Source organism: Vulpes vulpes, chromosome 3 (genome assembly GCF_048418805.1).
Source record: "Vulpes vulpes isolate BD-2025 chromosome 3, VulVul3, whole genome shotgun sequence".
Classification (NCBI taxonomy): Eukaryota; Metazoa; Chordata; class Mammalia; order Carnivora; family Canidae; genus Vulpes; species Vulpes vulpes.
Window position 1 is genome coordinate 101,811,700 of NC_132782.1, and position 19,874 is coordinate 101,831,573.

Genomic DNA, 19,874 nt, shown 5'->3' on the forward strand with positions numbered 1-19,874 from the left:
GGATGGGGAAACTGAGGCACAGGAGGCACAGTGACTTGCCCAAGACCCTCCCCCAGCCCTGCACCCCCGCCAGGAAGCAGCACTTGACCCCAGTGCACCGCAGCCCGTTCTCCAACAGCCGAGGGCTGCCAGCTGTCCTGTCCTAATTGCTGCACAGATGTGGCTGCTTCGGGGAGCAAGGCGGAGAGAAAGAGGAAAAAAACATTTTTAGAAATGATTTCCGACAGGCTACCAGATACTAAAATAACAACATTTGGTTTGTCTTGCTAGCTGGAGGCAAAAACCAGCTCAGGTGGGAGGAGGCGGCTGCAGGCACAACACAGACGAGGCCGGCTGGCCCCACGTCGGCCCAGTTCTGGAAGGGGCCCCGGCACCTCTGTCCCATCATGAAATGATACCCCGGGAGCTTCCATCCCGGTACTAAAGACGGTGGGGTTGGGGAAGGGGCTGGGTCTTTAAGATGAAAAGGTGGGCACTTCCAGAAGGCTGAGGCCCTTGCTGCACCCCGTGTCCAATGAATAATTTTATTTTATTTGTATTTTTAAAATTTTATTTATTTGACAGAGAGAGAGAGAGAGAGAGAGAGAGTGCATAGGCAGGGGGGAAGGGCAGAGGTAGAGGGAGAAGCAGGCTCCCCACTGAGCATGGAGCCCAAAGCGGGGCTTGATCCCAGGCCCCTGGAATCTGAGCCAAAGGCAGATGCTTGACTGACTGAGCCACCCAGGCGTCCCTTAATGAGTAATTTTAAATTCAAGGTGCAAAGCTGTAGGAAACAGGATGAGTAACCTGGGCCAGGTGGGGGCGGTGGGGAATATTCTTAGGGAAAGAGACTTAGCCTGTCCTGCACACTTACCGTACGCCACCGTTGCCACGGATTTACCTGCATTTTAACATTTTACTCTCACACTGATCCTTCAATGTAGCCACTGCCTTTGTTACCTCAACATTTCACAGACATGGAAACTGAGGCACAGAAATGCTAAGCCACCTACCCAAGGACACACAGCTAGGAAGTACCCAAAGCCAGAGCATGACCTCCAGAGCCCAGCACCTCCAAACGTCCCGCGTTTTGTGCATCTCTCTACACTTCTGAAACACCTAAGAAGAGCCCAGGTCCTGCATGAGTGGCTCAAAATGAACGGGCACATCCTGTCCTCGCTTGGAAGGAAGGAGGGACTGGCTCTGGGAACCTGACAGGCTGGCACGTCTGGAGGCAAAAGGCAAGCCAACGGGAGCAGATGGAGCCCAGGCAGCAGATGTTAATGTGGTTTGCTTTTTCCATATGCTTTTCTGTTTAGCTGTAATAAGTGAATTGTTCTTTAATATCTGTCAGGAGCTTCAAACTCTGAAGGCCAGTGGCAGTCGCAGTCACTCAGAAAGACACAAAGGGAAACTGGCTGGGCCGTCTCATCACATCACAGAAGAAGTGTGCAGAGTGTCAAGAAAGATGCCAAGTACAGCATGGTCCAGGCCATATGTAGGCATGTACGTGCGTGCGCACAGTCACACGCACACACACTCACTCTCCAGGTTTGCTTTGACAGCCAGATTCTTGCTTGACATCCTAGAGCCTTTGCAAGCCCAAATCGGTGTCCTTGCTACTCAGCAATAAGTATTAAGCAGAATTTCAAATTTTGCCTTTAGAAAAAAAGAAAAGCTCCAATTTGAAAAATATACAAATGGCTCAAACTGCTTTGCTACTTGGGACGTGCAAAGCAATCACAACCCATCTTCTTGATAAAATGCAGCAAGAAAACTCTGGACTCCTGTCATTGGGCCTGTTTCTGGATTCTTTGTGTGTCTTGGGTTGGACATGGCCCCACTCATCACCACCACCACCATATGGATATGGGGTTTCACTGTGCTGTGGACAATATTTTTTCCGTCCCTATTTCCACTTGACAACAACTATGAGTCTCAGACAGGGTTTCACCAAGTTCCCACTTTCCTCAGGACACTGCTGTGATTCTCTTGACAGCAATAAGATCTCCCTTCATGCCCTTAAGTCAGACAGGGAGCACGGAGGGAATGGCCTCTTTTTTTTTTTTTCGTTTTATTTATTTATGCATGAGATACAGAGAGAGAGGCAGAGACATAGCGAGAGGGAGAGGGAGAAGCAGGCTTAGTGCAGGGAGCCTGATGTGGGACTCGATCCCAGGACCCTGAGATCACGACCTGAGCCACCCAGGTGCCCCAGGCCTCTTGTACTTCACTCCTCCACTTTCACACAGAGGAGGTACAAGACCTGACCTGAATCACAGCATTACCTGTGACCAGCTGGGGGCCTTGGGCAAGTTACTTCTAGCATCTGCAAGCCTCAGTTTCTGCCTCCATTAAATGGGACAAACTAGTTCCTGCCCTCAACAGGCTTGTGCAGATCGAATGAGAAAATGAAGGTAAGGTGCCTGGCACAGTGACAGGCACGCGGCACGCACTCAGAGATCAGTGACTATTACTGTTTGTCATTACCACCGTTCTGTCCATTACCTTTCCTCTTCATTCATCTCATCGATATTCAAGCACCTTCTAGGCAATATCCATCATTCTAGGTGCAAGGTAGCAAGGTAAGGAGGTGCATGGAACTTACATTCCACAGGCAAAGAGAAAACAGAGCCACACACAGTTGTAAAACATGCCATGATGTGGAGCTGAGTTCTTTAAAGATGCACAAAGTGGGGGATCCCTGGGTGGCTCAGCAATTTAGCGCCTGCCTTTGGCCTGGGGCGTGATCCTGGAGTCCCGGGATCAAGTCCCACATCAGGTTCCCAGCATGGAGCCTGCTTCTCCCTCTGCCTGTGTCTCTGCCTTTCTCTCTCTGTCTCTCATGTATAAAGAAATAAAATCTTAAAAAAAAAAAAAAAAGATGCACAAAGCGGGAGAAGGTGGTGGATGGCATTTCAGATGGGGGTCAGGGAAGACCACGCTAGGAGGTGGCATTCAGGCTGCGGCCCGCTGACAGGAAGGAGCCAACATAAGATGATTCTGGGCGAGGGGCATCAGGCAATAGGAATGATAATAGCAAAGTTCAACAGGCAGGAGTGAGCTTAGGCTATGCAGGTAGGGTGTTAGGATCCCACGTGTGACAGGACAGGAAGGTAGGGGTCTGGTGGGGACAAGCCTTGCTGTCCTTGGTGAGGAAAGGCACACTCATTCCAAGCGCCCTGGGAAGCCACTGCAGGCTTTTTGAGCAAAGAGCACACTGTGATCATCAGCCTTACTTTTCAGAAAGGTCCCTGGGCTGGGCCACGGAGGGGCCCTTGTGCTCACCTCTTGCTACACAGCAGAAAAAGGAGAGGCGGGGACAGAGGTGGAGGCAGCCCTCCCCACGCCCAGGATGATGAAAACCCACTGCCCCGGCACTGCTCCAGCCTCTCCCATCTCAGAAGTGTGGCCGGGACAGGTTGGGGACAGGCACAAGTAAAACAGGAAGTGACAGGAACTTATTTAATAGTCTTTGGCTGCAAGGTTGGGTAACCATAATCACCCAGCACCCCATTGTGATCTCACACCAGTAAATGGGCCTAAATCACAATTCTAATGAGTCTCAAGTACCAGGCTAGAGCTTATTAATTTGAAGAGCCCCAGCAGCCTTAGGTACCTGTGCTGGAGGGGCTGCTTCTAATCTGCTGTCAGGAGGCCCCTGGCTGCCTCCTTCTGGTGACTCGGTGGCATAATTAATGACTTTGGCACTTCCCACCAGACCTGGGGCTCTGATGCTTTCTGACCGGGGGCGGCCCCTGTCATCGGATAGGCTCAGAGGGGGAGATGCTCACCTGCTGGATTGGGCAGCTGAGAGTTCATGCCCTGGACCAAGAGGCAGCATCATACAGGCCTAGGTGCAAGTTCCACATGAATGCCTGCAAGCTCTGATTTCTGTGGCCTCGGCCGTGATGCCGTTCGCCTGCAAGCCAGCATTCACATGGCTCTTGCTTTCTGCTTCCTTCTGTTTTATGGCTGGGATCCTCCTCCTCTCTTCCCACAGACCTCCGATCCTATGTTTGCTAAGGAACTTTCCACGCTGTGCTCGGCTCACTTGGTAGCAAGGGTAAAACCTCCACCCAAATATGCCCTTCTGAGAACTTATGCAGGTTTATAAACCCCAAGGATCTGGCCCCAAATCTGGTGTGTGTGTGTGTTTGTGTGTGTGTATGCACATACATGTGTGCACACATATGGGTTGTGCCAACACCATCACATTAGCAGCAGCTAATGTCTGGAGCTGAGCACCCATGTCCCCCAACCTGTGCTAAACACTAAATTTGCATCATCTCCCTTAACCCTCCCAATACATCTACAACATAGGATCTCTTCATATTCCCATTTTACAGATGAAGAAACTGAAGCTTAAAATGGCTCAGAAACTTGCCCAAGGCCACACAGCTAGCAATTGGGAGGACTGGGGATTTGAGTCAGACTTGTTTCAGCCCATAAGTCAAACCCTCTCACCACCACACTTCCTTGAACAGGTGGACAGAAAGTGGATTACAGGTGGGCAGTAATGGGTGGGAGGGCTGTTAGGTACTGGCTAGACCATCAGGGAGGAGGATGACAGATACGGAGTTAGAGAAAAATGAATAAAGCCAGAGAATCTCTTCAGGGTCTCGGTCAAGCAGTACAAATGCCCATCAGCCAGGGAAGTTGTCTTCCTTGCCATCCCTTAAGTATCCATGGGTGTTTACTCATGACAGAGTCTCCAGCCCAGATGGACTTGTCACCCACATGCATCCTTGGTCATTCCAGCACTAAAACTGGCTTAGATTGGGGGCCACCTGAGTGGTGCAGTTGGTTAAGCATCAGACTCTTGGCTTTGGCTCAGGTCATGATCTCAGGGTCATGAGATGGAGCCCCGCGTCTAGCTCTGTGCTGGGCATGGAGCCTCCTTAAGAGTCTCTTTTCCCCTCTCCCTTTGCTCCTTCCCTTAAAAAATCGGCTTAAAGGTTAATATTTATGTGCTCACCAAACAGCATCTTATACACATTAACTCATTTGATCCTCATACATAATGACCCCATGGGAAGGTGTCGTCATCTTCATCATCATCATCTCATTTTTTTTAAAGATGTATAAGTCGAGGCAGAGAAAGTTTAAGCAAGCTGCCCAAGGTTTTACATCTAGGGATTGGCACAGTGGGGTTTGAACCAAGGTCTCCTGCTGTCCTAACCATCAGGTGCAACCACTGTTTACTGGACCTTTATACTATTCTAAGCATTTTACAAATACTTTGTGTCATACACAAACTTATGATTCTGGTACTATCTTTATCTCTGTTTTACAGGTGAGAAAAATGAGGTTCAGAGAGGTTGGGCCCTCCCAATGCTCAGATCAGGCTACTGTTCACTTTGTGAGAATGATAGGAGAACAAAACAAAAAAAAAGAATTGTCCCTTACTCTGGGCAATGGCAGTGCAGAGTTTAGGTCTTAATGATTAGAGTGCCCGCTGAATTTTAGCTCCTACTTACTCCTCTGTGCAGTGCACATCCTGGGCAACTCTCCAGAGCAGCACTGTAGCCAGCTAATAAATGGCAGAACTGAAATCCCAACCCAGGTCTGACTTGGATCTGGTTTTAAATTACTACACATATCCCATCACCCACCTCAGGATTTATTTCCTTCTATTTTTAACCCAATACTAGATTCAAATTCATCCAAGACTGCTCAGAAAATGCCCTGTCCACTATCCTTGAGTGGGGAAAAGCTCAGTAAAGGTATGCTGGCCAGGAGCAGAGGCTTCCAGAACAGACCCCCTCCATCCCCAGGGGCTGTGACTACTTCATGGAAGGCAACTCTACTCTGAAACAACTGTCCAATCCTCGCAGCGGGTATCATGGGGGCTTTATCTCCCCACCCCAATCAGGTAGGCACTTTGCACAGTGACCCTTCCTGATCTACGCTGTCAGGCTGCAATTTAGCCATTCGGAGGATTCTGCTTGAGGCTTCTGCAGCCAAGAGCTTGCTGCTGGGGACGCTCCCAGGGCCCTAGACTTCGAGCAGATGTCGCTTTGTATTAAGGGCCCACTGCGCTGGACTCGGGGATCTCTGCTAAATATTCCCAAGAGAGAAATCAAATGAGGAAGAGGGGATGGGTACAGGGGAGAGAGAAAGAGGGACAGATGGAAGGAGGGAGAGAGGGTGAGAGGGAGAGATGGGAGGGGGGTGGTGGTACCGAGTATCTGAAGGAAAAAAACAGGGACACAAACCCCCAAGTCTGTCTGGAATGGAGAGACTGGGCCTTCTGCCTGGGAGTAGAAATCTTTTTTTTTAAAAAAGAGCTTACTTTTATTAATCACTTAGCTACAAAGACAAACAGTGAGTCTAATATGTGCCACCTACTATATTAAGCACACTTCTTCGACAGGGGACCTGTAACAGTTACCTGCCCTTCCCCAGTAGAAGAATGGCACCTTGCCCAAGCAGGGAGGCCATAAGATAAACCAATCACCAGCAAAACCTTTGGGGAGCAACCCCAGGAACGCAACCCCACTAGTCCAGCATGGCGATTTTTTATGTGCCTGCTGCATGCCAAGGACTGTGCAAGATTCTTTTGTTCCTATTGGGGTTTGGCTTATTATGAGTACAGCAGACTGAGTGTAACTGAAGGCTCCCAGCAATGGTCTGTGGTATCCATGACCTTGGCAGTGTGACTTCGTACCTCCTCCCATCAAGAGGTGGAAGCTATTTCCCCAGACCCGGAAGATGGCCTGCCCGGGGAAATTGCTTTGGCCAAAAGAACCTGATGGAAAAGACCCTGCTTCAGTCTAAGTTCAGTTTCAAGAAACTCATGTGCATACTCTCTCTCCCTCCCTCTCTCTCTCTCAGAACCCTGTGCTGCCATGTGGAAAGCTGAGACTCATCTACTAGGGGATGAGGGAACACGTGAGGGAAGTCCACACGTCCCAGCCGAGACAGCCCTAGAGCAGCCTAGAACGAATGGATCCCCAGACACGAGAGCCAGCCAAGATTACAGGAGCCACACCACTGAGACCAGGGATCCTCTAGCTGACCCAAAGACCTGTAAGTAATAATAAATAACAAAACCAGTTACTGTTTTATATGGCCAGGTTTTGGGGTACTTTAATTACCTCAGTGATACAATGAGCATTATTACACAGAGAAAGAAATAGCCTCAGAGACAGGAAGTTACTATCTAAGGTCATTTAGCTACTAAGTGGTGGAGGAGGGATCTTGCACCATTATTAGGGATTGCGGACGATAATTTACAGCAGGGAGAAAAAGGAAACCCAATTCTGTAGAGGGCCAGCTAATGAAGATCTTTGGCTTTGTAGGTCATGTAGTCTTTGTTAGAACTACCCGACTCTGCCAAGCGTGAGAGCGGTCATAAACTACACCTAAACAAGCAGGGGTGGCTGTGTTCTAATAAAACTTTATTTACAAAAACAACTAGAGGGCCAGATTTGGCCCCATGAGCTACCAACTGCCACATCCTGCTCCCGACACCTTCGCCCTTTGTGCCAGCCCTTCTTCCTTTCCCTGTTGTCTCACTATTCCTTTTCTCTAGGATTTCCACGTAAAAACCCCTCAATTATCTTCTGCCATTTTCATACTCTGCTCCACGACATGTGACAACTAACTCTAAACCCGGCGGCTTTGTTTCCCCAGCGTGTGTGTGACTCGACTCCCTAATTTTGCAAATCTCTGTCATTTCCAAAAATCAGTTTGACTGATGTGTTTTCCCAATGTTAGGTTGATAGCTCTCTGGGTTTCCCTAGGTATGGGAACTTTAAAAAGTTATGATTCTATTCTAAATCCAAGACCCAACATCATCACTGTGACAGTTGGGAATGCAAATTACTCCTGTTCAGAACATTAAAAAAAAAAAAAAAAGTTTCAGTTCTGTAGCTACAGATATTTGACTCGCTCTATAAAAATTTTACCCTTCACCCCCTAAAAAAGATCCACAGTGACGCAGAAGTAACTCGGGGAGCTGTTTCATCACCTCGCACACCCAGTCTCTGGGGCAACCTCTCTCTAAGAAGCAGGAAAGGCGTGTGATGATGACTTCTTGCAGGGAATACAAATTGGGCTGGGGGAAATGAAATCCCAGAGGTTTTCAGTACTAAGGAAACTCATCTACCTCACCTTGAAAATAGTGTTACAATAGATTTCAATTTCTCCACCTCTTTCTGGCCCTTTCCACTTCTCCGTTGTCCTACTTAGAATATAGGACCTTGGCAATTAAAGTGAATTCTGAGCTCTGTTATTTTTTTCCCCCAGTTGAAGGGAAAAAAGAAAAAAGAGACAGACAGACTTGAGAGTTTAGCAAAAGGAACTCATCCAGTTTTGGGGCTGAGAGCCACGTCTTGAAAATTTCATCCAAGGTAAGTCAGGGCTAGTGTCAAACTTTCCGTAATTGTTAACAACCTCCTAAGTGAAAATACAAATGTCTATCTGGACTGATTTTTAAGTTCTAAAGTTCCAACGCTAGGAAGGCAGAGGAAGGCCCATCTCCTGTTTTCTCGTGGTTAAATTCCATATCCAAGAAGGGCTGGCCTCCGTCTCAGCACCTGGCACTGAATGAGCTACTTCTAGAGGTGGCCGTATGACCAAAGCCAAGGGCAAGGGCAAAGTGAAAAAGACGCCTCACGGAACGGGATCCCCTGACTGCATGGAGGTACCAGTGGATTCCACGTCCAGAATCGTCTACTGTACTTGGGGCGCCTCAAACAGTTCAAAGCACTCAAGGAAGACCCCCAAGCTTGCCACAGGGCATGCGTCTGTCAAAGTCCCTGAATGGCATGCACTTGCCCTGTGCCAGAGGCGGCATTAATCACTTCTAACATAATTATCCCCATTATACAAAGAAACCAAGACCAAGGCCAAGGGTCCACAAGCAGGGAATGGCAGAGCTGAAATTCTTAGCCTGCTCATCTGATTTCAGAGGCTTCTCTGAATCAAGACAAAATAACTTGACTTAGTGAATGATCCTCTTTTGTGGGGTCGACCAAGTACAGGTGGGGACAAGGTCCTGGTATTGGTCAACTCCCACAGCTCTGCCATGAATCCCCGATCAGCCTCAGGCCATCTGAAAAACGACTTGTTTTAAAACAGAACTTGCATCTGATGAGCAGCATCAAACAAGACATGGGGCCTTTGAGGTTGGTAGCAAGGGATTATTATTTCCCATTGCACAGAGTAGAAACTGAGGCCCAGGGAAATGAAACAGTCTGCCCACCAGCCTATTAGTGGCAAAGCCAAGAACGGACCATGGGTGTTGGCCTTCCAGGCCACAGCCAACAAAGGGGTATGGGTCTGGCTGAGTGAGACGTGCCCAACTGGATTTTGCATAGTCTTTACACACTCAAGGCCAAGGAATCCTGTGAGCCTGTCGACCTGTGTTTTGCTAAAGCTTTGAAATCCAAAATATGCCTCACATCTGGAATATGCTGAGAAGGGGTTCAGGGGTAGAAGATGCTTAAATAAAAGACATATACAAAGACAGACAAAGCTGGAAATTGTGGTGTTTTTTTTTTTTTAATCTCAGTAGTTATTTATGTCTGTCTTCCATGTTACAAAAAAAAGCTTAAGAAAAACACACAGTTCCACTGACCAAAAATCAGAGACCAAACACAGGAGGTAGAGAGAAGTAAGGAAAGGCATCAAGACAAAAGATCCAATATGAAATTTAGGTTGCTACTAGGAGCATGGTAAACGTCCAGAGAATGACCAGAGGTCCTGGGCACTCATGAGAGGTAGAACTCTATCTCAAAGCTTCCTGGCAGACAATGCAAAAAGGGAAACACAATTAGTCAACCCTGTGTCACAGATGGGATTCCTCACTTTGCCAAAATGATTCTTTGTCACCCCTCCTTTTTCAGTACCATTAGCTGTGTTCCATTTCCCAGGTATTAATTCTGTGTCTGCATCTGTTGAGCTGATCTGGAATGACCCGCAGCAAGGCTCTGCAGAAAAGCTTCTGAAATCAGATGAGCCGGCTGGTCGGCATCCCTTCTACTGTCAAGTGTTTACTTACTGAGCATCACCTGAACAGACTGCCGATGAAGAAGCTTAAAGCCACTTTAGTAGGAGACAGTGCCACCAGAATAGCAATCAGAAAGGAAGCAGAGAAAACTCGGGAATTTAAAGTGGAAGTGGATGACAAAACGCACCTCTGGGTTGACGTCATCTGCACGGGGCCACGATGCTTCCAAAACCCCTTTTCCGCACAAAGTGACTGCGTAGGAATAAGGGGACCCTTCCCCAATTCTCTCCATGCCCTACCTTGTCCCGCTGGTGAAGGATGGGAAGCTCACGCTGTTGACCTCAGCCCCAAGCCCTAAGTGGGCCACATGACTAAGAGGCTGGGCAGGAACCACACTTGGGCACTCGCTGTACCCCGAACTCCATGCAACGGAGCTGTGAACTGAATCAGGCTCCCTGGAAGACATGGGAGCATCATGGGGCCAAAATTCGGATCCCCAGCAAAGAGAGAAGTGTACCTCAGCCCCTCACCCCTGCCCTGCTCAAGAGCCCCGGCGCTCGGGAGCAGCCTTTTATCAGACCTGTGTGCTGGGCTGTCAGGAAGTTGATTCCCTATCTGCTACTCTGGCTGATGTGCAGGGATCCTAGGAAACCAGGAGGCAAGAGGGGTGGGTGACCAGCAGGACAGGGTACCTGCCACCCCGGGGTTTAGTAACCACTGACACCACCAGAACCCTCTAACACCGCACTGTGGTATTTAATCTTTCGTGGCACTGACCTGCGAGCATCTCCCTAATGCAACCGCCACTTAGCGGAGCTGCTGTAGCTCCCTTAGGATAGCTGTACCAATTAAATAACATGACACTTTAGAGGTGTAAAGCTATGTATTTACTCCCAAACCAGAGGCTTGAGGGCTCTTACTTAAAGATTTTAAGCAGAGGGGGATAAAAAAAAGTTTCCCTCTTAGGAGTCAACATCAGTGACCACTGTTTGCTGTGCAGAAAGGCACGGGTGTGGATGCGCCTCAGGGGGCAAGGGGCAGAGGGCAGCACGAGGGCCACGCGCCCAGCACGGGCTTGGAGAGGAACGGGTTCAGATCCCACTGACATGCTATGGGATTCTGAGCTCATTACTCCATCTCTCTGCACCTCGTTATCTCCATCTGCAAAATGGGGCCAACATAGCCATCACCCAGTAGAGGAGATTAAAAGAGAGAAAGCGTTCACGCCACAGTAATTAGGAATCCCCCAAGCAAGCATGCAGTTGAAGGCAGAGCACCTACTCGGAATCGGTGGCTGTTCTCCCTGCAGAGGCTCACTCTTCTGCTAGGCTCAATCTGAGAATCTGCTTCTGTCCCATTCTTTAGGGGCTTCTCACAAAGATGGGGTGGGGAAGGTGGGGAGGAAGGGAAGGTTTCTGGAAAACCTGGTTGCTGGGGTCGGGCTCAACTTGGCAGGTGTCACTGGCAGCTGAGGACGCCTGTCTGAGGACCGGGCACCCCGGGGACTGTCTCAAGGCTGCTCCAGTGCAAGGGGCAAATGATGGGCTTGCTGGCCAGCCCGACTCATCAGAGGATGTGTCACTGCTTCAAAGTACAAAATAAGCAGAGTGCAGGTAACTAAACACTATTTTTATCACCGTTCTGACACTCTCATGCCACAGGCAAAGGCTGCTGCTTGAGGGAGGATGTTTATTCAGAGCAAGGGGCTGCCTGAATACCAATGGGGCTTTTGGCAGGAGGCGGGGCCGCTGGGGCGTCTAGGGGTCAGTGGGGGCAGGAGGGGCACAGGGCAGGGCCATGGCCATGTGGGAATAGAGCAGGGCTGAGCCGACAGAGAGAAACACCTATCTCTGCAAACTCAGCTCTGCGCCCTGTGCCCTGCTGCCCTGGGGCAGTGCCCGGTCTCACTTCCAAGCTCCTGTCCCCTTGGCACCAGGGACAAAACTTATCCTCCAGGTCTGGGCAGGTCAGATCTGAATTATGACAGTTCTGAGCTCCTTCGGGACAGACACTGGATCTGTCACATTCACCATGGTATTCCCAGTAACCAGACAATGCCTGGCACATGCGTGCAGTAGGCACTGGATAAACATGTCCCCAAAGAAAGGTTATCCAAGGGTTCGGGGGGCATCTGTGAACAATGCAGAGAAAAACTCTTGCCCTCAAACATTATTCTAGCACAGGGAGACAAATAAATAAAAAAAAAATAATATGCACCAGTAATGTGCACAATAGGGTAGAAGGGAGGAGACGGGGGAGGGAGGTGGTGAGGATGCTGGGAGGGAGGGGTGCAATCTTTAAAAGGACAGTCGAGGTCAGCCTTGAACTGAGAGGGTGGGATGCAAGCAGACACCTGATATGGAGGAGTGAGTAGGCTGTGTGGGTACCAGGGAGCGGGACTGCAATGCAAAGGCCCTGAGGTGACTGCGCACCCAGAGGGGTTCACCTCACCAGTGGGGATGAGCAAGGAAGTGGGGATGGAAAAAGTAAAAGCACAGAGAGCAGGAGATAAGGTCAGAGTAGGATCAGGGGCTAGATCACATAAAGCCTTCTAGAGCCGTGGTTCTCAACGGGGACAATTTTACCCCTCACAGGACATCTGGCATGTCTAGAGACATTTTTGGTTGTTACAATTAGGGGTAGAGGGTCCTGGCATTTATCGGTAGAGGCCAGGGGTGCTGCTAAACATCCTGTGATGCAAGGGACAGCCCTGCAAAGAATTACCCAGCCCCAGATGTCACCGAGTGCAAGTCTAGACCGTTGTAAGGACTTTTTGGCTTTTGTCCTGAGTAAGTTGAGATTATTTGCTGAATGAACGAACAATAACACACATGGTAAGTCAGGAGTGTTTCATCTTCTTCAGAGCCCTTTCTCCTATTAATAGAGTCAGGGAAAAAAAGAGAAAAGAATAGAGAAAACAGGAGAAAAGAGGGCTTTCTTCCTGCCAAAAGTACGCAGTGGAACTCCTGGTTTTGAAATGTCCTACTTTATGTGCAATCTAAAAGGGTGCCAACTGTCTTCTGGCCTGGTGACAACAGAAGGAACTTCTTGGAAAGCTGGCTGTGATAACATGGAGGTGGCCAGAACCTGCCCAAGGGAAAAACACCCAAATCAACAGTAAAAACCAGGTTTAACGGCAACTGGGGTGTATCGGGGCCTCAGCAGAGAGCAGTTCGACATTCATTTCTTCTTCCCAAGTGAAGATGGGGAGGTGGTGGGCAGGGTAGTAGCTGTGCTGGGGGCTGCTTGGGCGCTTTCACTTCTAGTCACCAGATCCTGGCTGAGCTACTCGTAAAAACCTACAGCCTTGTCTGCATTTCATGTGGGTGATTAAAGCACGGAGGACTTCATTCCCCATTCCTGCCTCTGAGTTTGTGAATAATCAAAGGCTAATTAGCCAGGGTCCCATGGGATGAGGATTTAGCCATGCAAGACATCTACGAGGCTCCAAAAATAAACTGAGAGGTGGATCTGAGTGCCAGCAGGGATCACTGGGGACGAGGTCAGCTGGGGCCGAACAGGGGTAGGTTTCTCCAGGGCCAGGCTGACCCTCTGGCTCACATGAGGACAAAGGACGAGTCACTGAGAATCTGGTCTTCCTCCACCAAGCTCTCAAATCAATCAAATCAAAGTATTAAGAATCCAGAGTGAGATTTGAGATTAGGAAGGGCAGAGGAAGGGATCCCTGGGTGGCGCAGCGGTTTAGCGCCTGCCTTTGGCCTAGGGCGCGATCCTGGAGACCCGGAATCGAATCCCACGTCGGGCTCCTGGTGCATGGAGCCTGCTTCTCCCTCTGCCTGTGTCTCTGCCTCCCTCTCTCTCTCTCTCTCTCTCTCTCTCTGTGACTATCATAAATAAATTTAAAAAAAAAAAGGAAGGGCAGAGGAAGGCTCTACAGGCCGGAGTCAAACCGTCAGGTTCAAACCCTGGCTCCTCCCCTTCCTGGCTGTGTTAAATGGTCTGAGCCCTTGGAGTCCCAGTTCTCTTCCCCTGTAAAATGGGATCAAACTCAAATAATCACGAAGTGTCCTGGGAAATCATTTCAGCGGGGGAGGGAAGGCATGAGGACAGCAGAAGTCATACATACTGATTCTTGTGCACTAGACACTAGAAGTCAATGTTTAGACTTGTTAATTTGCTGGATTCTTAGAATCCAAGGGGGCATTGGGTATCTTTTTTTTTTTTTTTAAAGGATTTTATTTATTTATTTATTCATGAGAGAGACACAGAGAGAGGCAGAGACACAGGCAGAGGGAGAAGCAGGCTCCAGGCAGGGAGGCTGATGTAGGACTCGATCTTGGGACCCTGGGATCATGACCTGAGCCAAAGGCAGACGCTCAACCACTGAGCCACCCAGGTGTCCCTGGGAACCTCATTTTAACGTGAGAATGCTGTAATTTAGGGGCAGTAAGCCACGTACTGGGGCCAGGGAGCAGGACTCCCCTTCCACCATGTTCTCTTAGAAATGCCACCCAACACCAAGCACCGTGGACTTCTCCATGTGCTGTCAGGCCGGGTCCTCACAACATGCATGCGAGCCGGCTACAAATGCTGCCGTCGTTCCATCTGACAGAAGAGGAAACCCAAGCTTGTCCCTCGATGTCCCCACTTGCTAAAGGTCTCTACTGGGAAAGCACAGCCCCCAGGGAAAAGTCCAAACCAATGCAAAATGTCATTCGGGTCAGGTGGTAGCCACGTGGGGCAAGGAGAGGGGTCCTATCTGCGGTTGCTCAGCACCTAAAAGCCCGGGGCCCTTAACATTCGGGGCCAGCGTGTTCACAGTTCATCCTCACGGACAGCCTGAAGGCAGCTGCTCTCATTGTTCCCATTTTACAGAGGAGGGGGAGGTTCAGGGAGGTAGAGGAATTTAAGACAATTTAAGGCTGGTGAATGGAGGTGCTGGGATTCGAACCAGGTTAGTTGACATGTTCCCAACCACTGTGAGGCCCCTCGAAGTCTTTGTTAAATATGACGATGGGAGTCAGGAATCCAAAAAAACTGTTCAACCAGCAGCCATGGTTCTCTGACAGTTCATTCCCCCACCTCTGGCCTTGATCTTTTTCTGACGGGGAAGGGGTTCCAGGGGATATCCCTCAGTTCTGACTTCATGGGTGGCTCTACATTGATCTTAAACCAGTGCTTTCCAAGGAAAATGTTATAACCTACCTCAGGGCCTTTGCACTCACTGTTCTCTAGGCCTGAAAAAAATATCTGCTAGTTATCTTCATGGTTCATTCCTTAGGCAACAGTTCAGAAGATACTTCAAGAACTACCTCCCCCCCACCCAGTAGGCATTCCCTATCCCTCTTCCTTCCCATGTCACTTGTATTTAGCATATTACCTATTTACTGCTTGTCCTATTCTCCAGCTGGAATGTAAGCTACTTTGTTACCTCCCTTATGTGTGCATAAGCTTTCGCTGCCGCATGACAGAAATTGGGTAAATATTTGTTAAACGGATGCCTGAATGCACCAGACCCGTTTCTGTGCACCTACTGGTCTCCAGGCAGAAAGCAAGGGTAACCCCACCACCGTGATGGGAACCAGCCACATGCAAGTATCAACCTGGCTGCTATGTTTACTAGACAAACTTGAGTTGGAATAAACAGTTTGTAGGATGGGAGTAGGGGCAGTCAGTAAGCCAAGGCCAATCTTCATAGCCAGACAAAGTAACCAGTAGATTCTATTTGCACAGAATACCTCTGAGCCCTCTCCATCCCCTTAACCCGCTCTTCCCCAAGGACCTTACAAAACAAACCTCCACTGGATACCAACCACTGGGTTCAAATATTCAGATGACTGTGATCGTGAAGCATGCTCTAATGACAGGCAATGCTGCTGCAGAGGGATCACAGACCCCCACAGGAGGGTTCATGATTGTCTAGCAGAGGTCACGGTACATGGAGGTTGATTCAGTCTTGACCCAGCAGTAGGGGTTTTACCAATTCTGACCAGATTTTACCAGGACAAGCGACTTCAGTTTGCTCCCCCCACCCTTGGGGACCGAACGAGGACCGCTCATCTGGATTTCCCTGACTGCTATAGGACAGATCCCTCAGAAATGGAGGCCACAGGCAAGTCTGCAGGATGAGATCCTGCTCTTTGAGGAAGGCTCGAACAGAGCAGCAGCATGGGAAGGACCCTTCTCCCAACCCTCCCAACCTGGTGGGTGTCGAGCCCCGGGAGAAGCCACGCCACTGCTTTATTCCAGCCCCATTTTGAAGTGTGCACTCAGCCAACATGATGAAACAAAAACTAGCTGCCTGGACTTTCTTTTAGTGAGATGAGAATTGAGGTTCAAAAATAAACTGTGCAAAGCCACATGGAGAAACACCAGACGATGGAGAACTGGGCGACCGAGTGCATTAAAGGTGGCAGGGTGGGGAGCCCATGTCTCAGTCAATAACCAGGTCAGCTGGAATCTGGGGTGGGCCAAGACAGTCGCTTAGCTGCTAAGAAAGTGGTGCAATTGACCTTGGACATCTGGGGGAAGTTTCAGCTCTGTGGAGACGTTTCCACACTCCCAACAAAAATGTTACCGTTTGGCAAGGGCACAGTGATTCCACTTCTAGGAATTTAACCTTCAGGGTTGCTTGCACTTCAGTAAAACCACACGTGGGCAGGGAGGATGGTTACTACAGAGTTTTTAGAATCAAAAGACGGGAATCCACCGCAGCCTTCTTCAGTTGTGGCCAGGTCAGGTACCCGACGCTCTGCTCATGCAAGTGGAAAATGATGCGGGAATTAAGAAGGTGGCAATTCTATATGCACCAACCAGAACAATCGACAGGATGTAGGGATAAGTGAAAAAAAGCAAGACTCCTAAGAGAGGATGTAACTTGTCACCAGGGATTAGGAGGAGCAGCTCAAAGCACAGTCCAGAGCCAGCCCCTCTAAGACAGGACTCCCAATTCCCTCTCACTAGCTTGGTGACTTTGGGCAAGTTACTCTGCCTCTAGGGAACTCAGTTTCTTCATCCACCCAGTGGACCACTAAGAAGTGTTAACATATCGGGACGCCTGGGTGGCTCAGGGGTTGAGCATCTACCTTTGGCTCAGGGCGTGGTCCTGGAGACCCAGGCTCCCTGAATGGAGCCTGCTTCTCCCTCTGCGTATGTCTCTGCCCCTCTCTGTGTCTCTCATGAATAAATAAAATCTTAAAAAAAAAAAGTGTTAACATATCTAAGCACACATTCTCAATGGGGCTGGCATGTCCCCCCATGGGGGTGAAAATCAGAGAAAGAGGTGGTGAAAAGAATCATAGATACTACAATGGTCTGGGGTCCTCCTAAGCTGGAACCCACCTGATAAATCTCATCCCTTAATATTTAATTTCTCTCATGAGGGAGAATTTAAATTTTTCTTCTTAGGAGGGTGACGATGAAAAAAAGGTTGATGAACACACTGGTCAAAAAGTACTCAAGCTGCAGGAGGCAAATGGGGACATTTTCCTGTGACATTGCCGTCAGGCTTAAATGCAATAAGAGCTGCAGAGACCACAAGGCTCTTTATCCAGGTCCCACTACAACACCAGGCAGTGAATGCAAATAAATGATGCAAATAAATCCCCATTTCATGGATGAGGAACCTGAGATCCACAGAAGTGGTGGGACTAGGCCAGAGGTCAGAAACATAGCCAGGCTCTTCACTCCAGAGCTTCCGCTTTATGCACAGCTGGTGCCTGAAGCCCACATGGTTCGCACAGTGTCTGAAATCCACTCCAGGCCATGTCAGGTCAACCCAGACCCAGCTTTGCAGACGGGCCCTCGCCCATTTGAACACTAGTATAGGATGGCGAGTCTAGCCCAGGAACAGCTACAGCAGGTGGCCTGGAACTGCCATCATGTCCACCTGAGGAAGCCACAGGGCTGCTGGTCCTTTGCCCTCATGGAGGCGGCCCCCCCGGAGAGAAATTTCCAGCTGCCCTGAGTATAAGAACAGTCCCACCTGCTGGGAGCATTGGTCTGTGTCACTTATTTGGTCACAGGATGATGGAAGCGAGTAGATTAGTTTCTCCTGCTGGCTGCCCCAAAGTTCTGAGCCCAATCTCTGGTTTCCCCAGGACATAGTCTTTGAGGTCTGAGTTTTATTATCAATCCTGACTCCAAATTAAGGCCACACCATCACGTCTCCCTCCTTCGGCCTCATTTGAATTTATGCCGTCTTGTTTTGTAGACTGCCATGCAAAAACCTTCCTAAAATAGGGAGGGGTATAAAGAGACACATCAGTAAACACATGGAACTCCAAAGGTTCCAGAAAAAGCCACCACTGTTAATCACTCACTGAGCTATGTCACCCACTGCCCCAGGGGCTTTTGAGAGAAGCTGGGAAGGCAGGGGCTGGCCCTTTGGCCTGGAATGGGTGAGGTGGAGAGAAAGGAGGGAGAGGTCTCATGAGATGAGGCATACATGGGGAGGAAGAAGTGGGAACAGGAGAGCTTTAGTCATGGTGGTCTCAGCCGGCAGATCAACAGGTTCCCTGGTGCCTTTGCTCACTACAGTCAGGACCTACCGTGTGCAGAGCACGGTGCTCTGCACACAGAAGCGGAACCAAACAGACCTTCACTACTACACGGGCAGATGGCGGTGGTTGTGACAGAGGCCGTAGGTCCACAAAGCCTCCAATATGACAATCAGACCCTTTACAGGAAGCCTGTCAACCCCACGTTTTATTTGTTAGTACACAAAAATGTTCAAATTCTCTCATCTACTACACGGACGTGATAAGCATTGCAAGGCTCAAACAGCAGAACGCACGGGAGGCTCTGAGACAGCAGCCTTGACCTAGACACTGCAGTACTTTTTCTGTGCTCAGGATTACAGATATCACGGTGGCCGGGAGTAGGGAGAGGAATAACCCCCAGCATATCTTTAAAACCCATTTGGCCTTCTCATTTCTGATCCTCCGAAGAGGTATAATTAGTTGATCGAAGTAATCCAGGCATCTTACGGGCCATTTTATTACGTCCTCTTGATGTTCAGATGAATGTACTTATTCAGTCCTTCCACATTTCTGAAATTGAGGCTCACCTTCCGGTCAATGTGAACGTTTGATTTGTTAATTCCTATTTGTTGAGAACCAACTGTGTGGCAGGTGCTCAAGGTCTGTGAAAGTAGGTGAGCAATAAATACTGTGTGTGTGTGTGTGTGTGTGTGTGTGTAGAATTAGAGGACAAAAGTCATGCTTGCTTGGAGTTTAGCTGGAACAGGAGAGGCACACAGAGTGTACAGAGACTGTCAGTTGGTGATAACAGCTATGAGGACAACCGAATCAGCACGGAGGGACAGAGAACAATGGTAGTTTGCAGTCTGAAGAGAGATGGTCAGGAAGGCCTCCCCAAAGGATGAGCTTTGAGCAAGGAGCCGAGATAGCTGAGGAAGCAAGCGTGCTGGAGTTTGGAAGCACAGGGCTCTAGGCAAGGAGAAGAGGAGTGCAAGGCCCAGGGCAAGGATGCCTGTTTTTGGCAGCGTGTGTCTTTTTTTCCCCTTCCCCTCCTGACGCCAGAGCCGCTGCTAACGCGGTGCTATCCTTGGATTACAGAAATGCTGTATTTGCATGGCACAGGCGTGGTGTGCAATAATGGTGCAGGGATTTGGGACGGGAACGGGAGAGTGGGGACTGGAACATTTTATTTCAGCTTACTCCTCAGGCTCAGCTCCTTTGAAAGAGCTGACGTGTTTTCTTGGCCATAAACCTGCTGTAAGCCTATGTACAAAAGCATCACCTGTCAACAACCTAGTAAATCCATAGGTAAGGTTTTTTTTTTTTTTTCCTGCAAAAACTCGTGGGAACCCAAGGGCTGTAATGGGCAAAGTTGTAGGACCAGTTCAGGCAGTCCCAGTTCCTACTTTGCACTTGGCGAGTAAAGCTGAATGAGAAGGTGTTGATTTTTGCGGAATGTTCGCATGGCATTCAAGATAAGTCCATTTGTGTATAAA

General features: G+C 49.2%; 1 protein-coding gene and 1 long non-coding RNA gene across 2 annotated transcripts in view; one reads left to right on the forward strand and one right to left on the reverse strand.

Moving 5' to 3' along the window:
- The window catches only part of XYLT1 (xylosyltransferase 1), a 303,984-nt gene that overhangs the window by 150,940 nt on the left and 133,170 nt on the right, over window positions 1–19,874 (reverse strand). The window lies entirely within an intron of this gene.
- Window positions 5,665–10,805, forward strand: LOC140598311 (uncharacterized). Its single transcript, XR_012000632.1, has 3 exons — window positions 5,665–5,854; window positions 6,817–7,011; window positions 9,861–10,805. It is a non-coding gene; the product is annotated as an uncharacterized lncRNA (long non-coding RNA).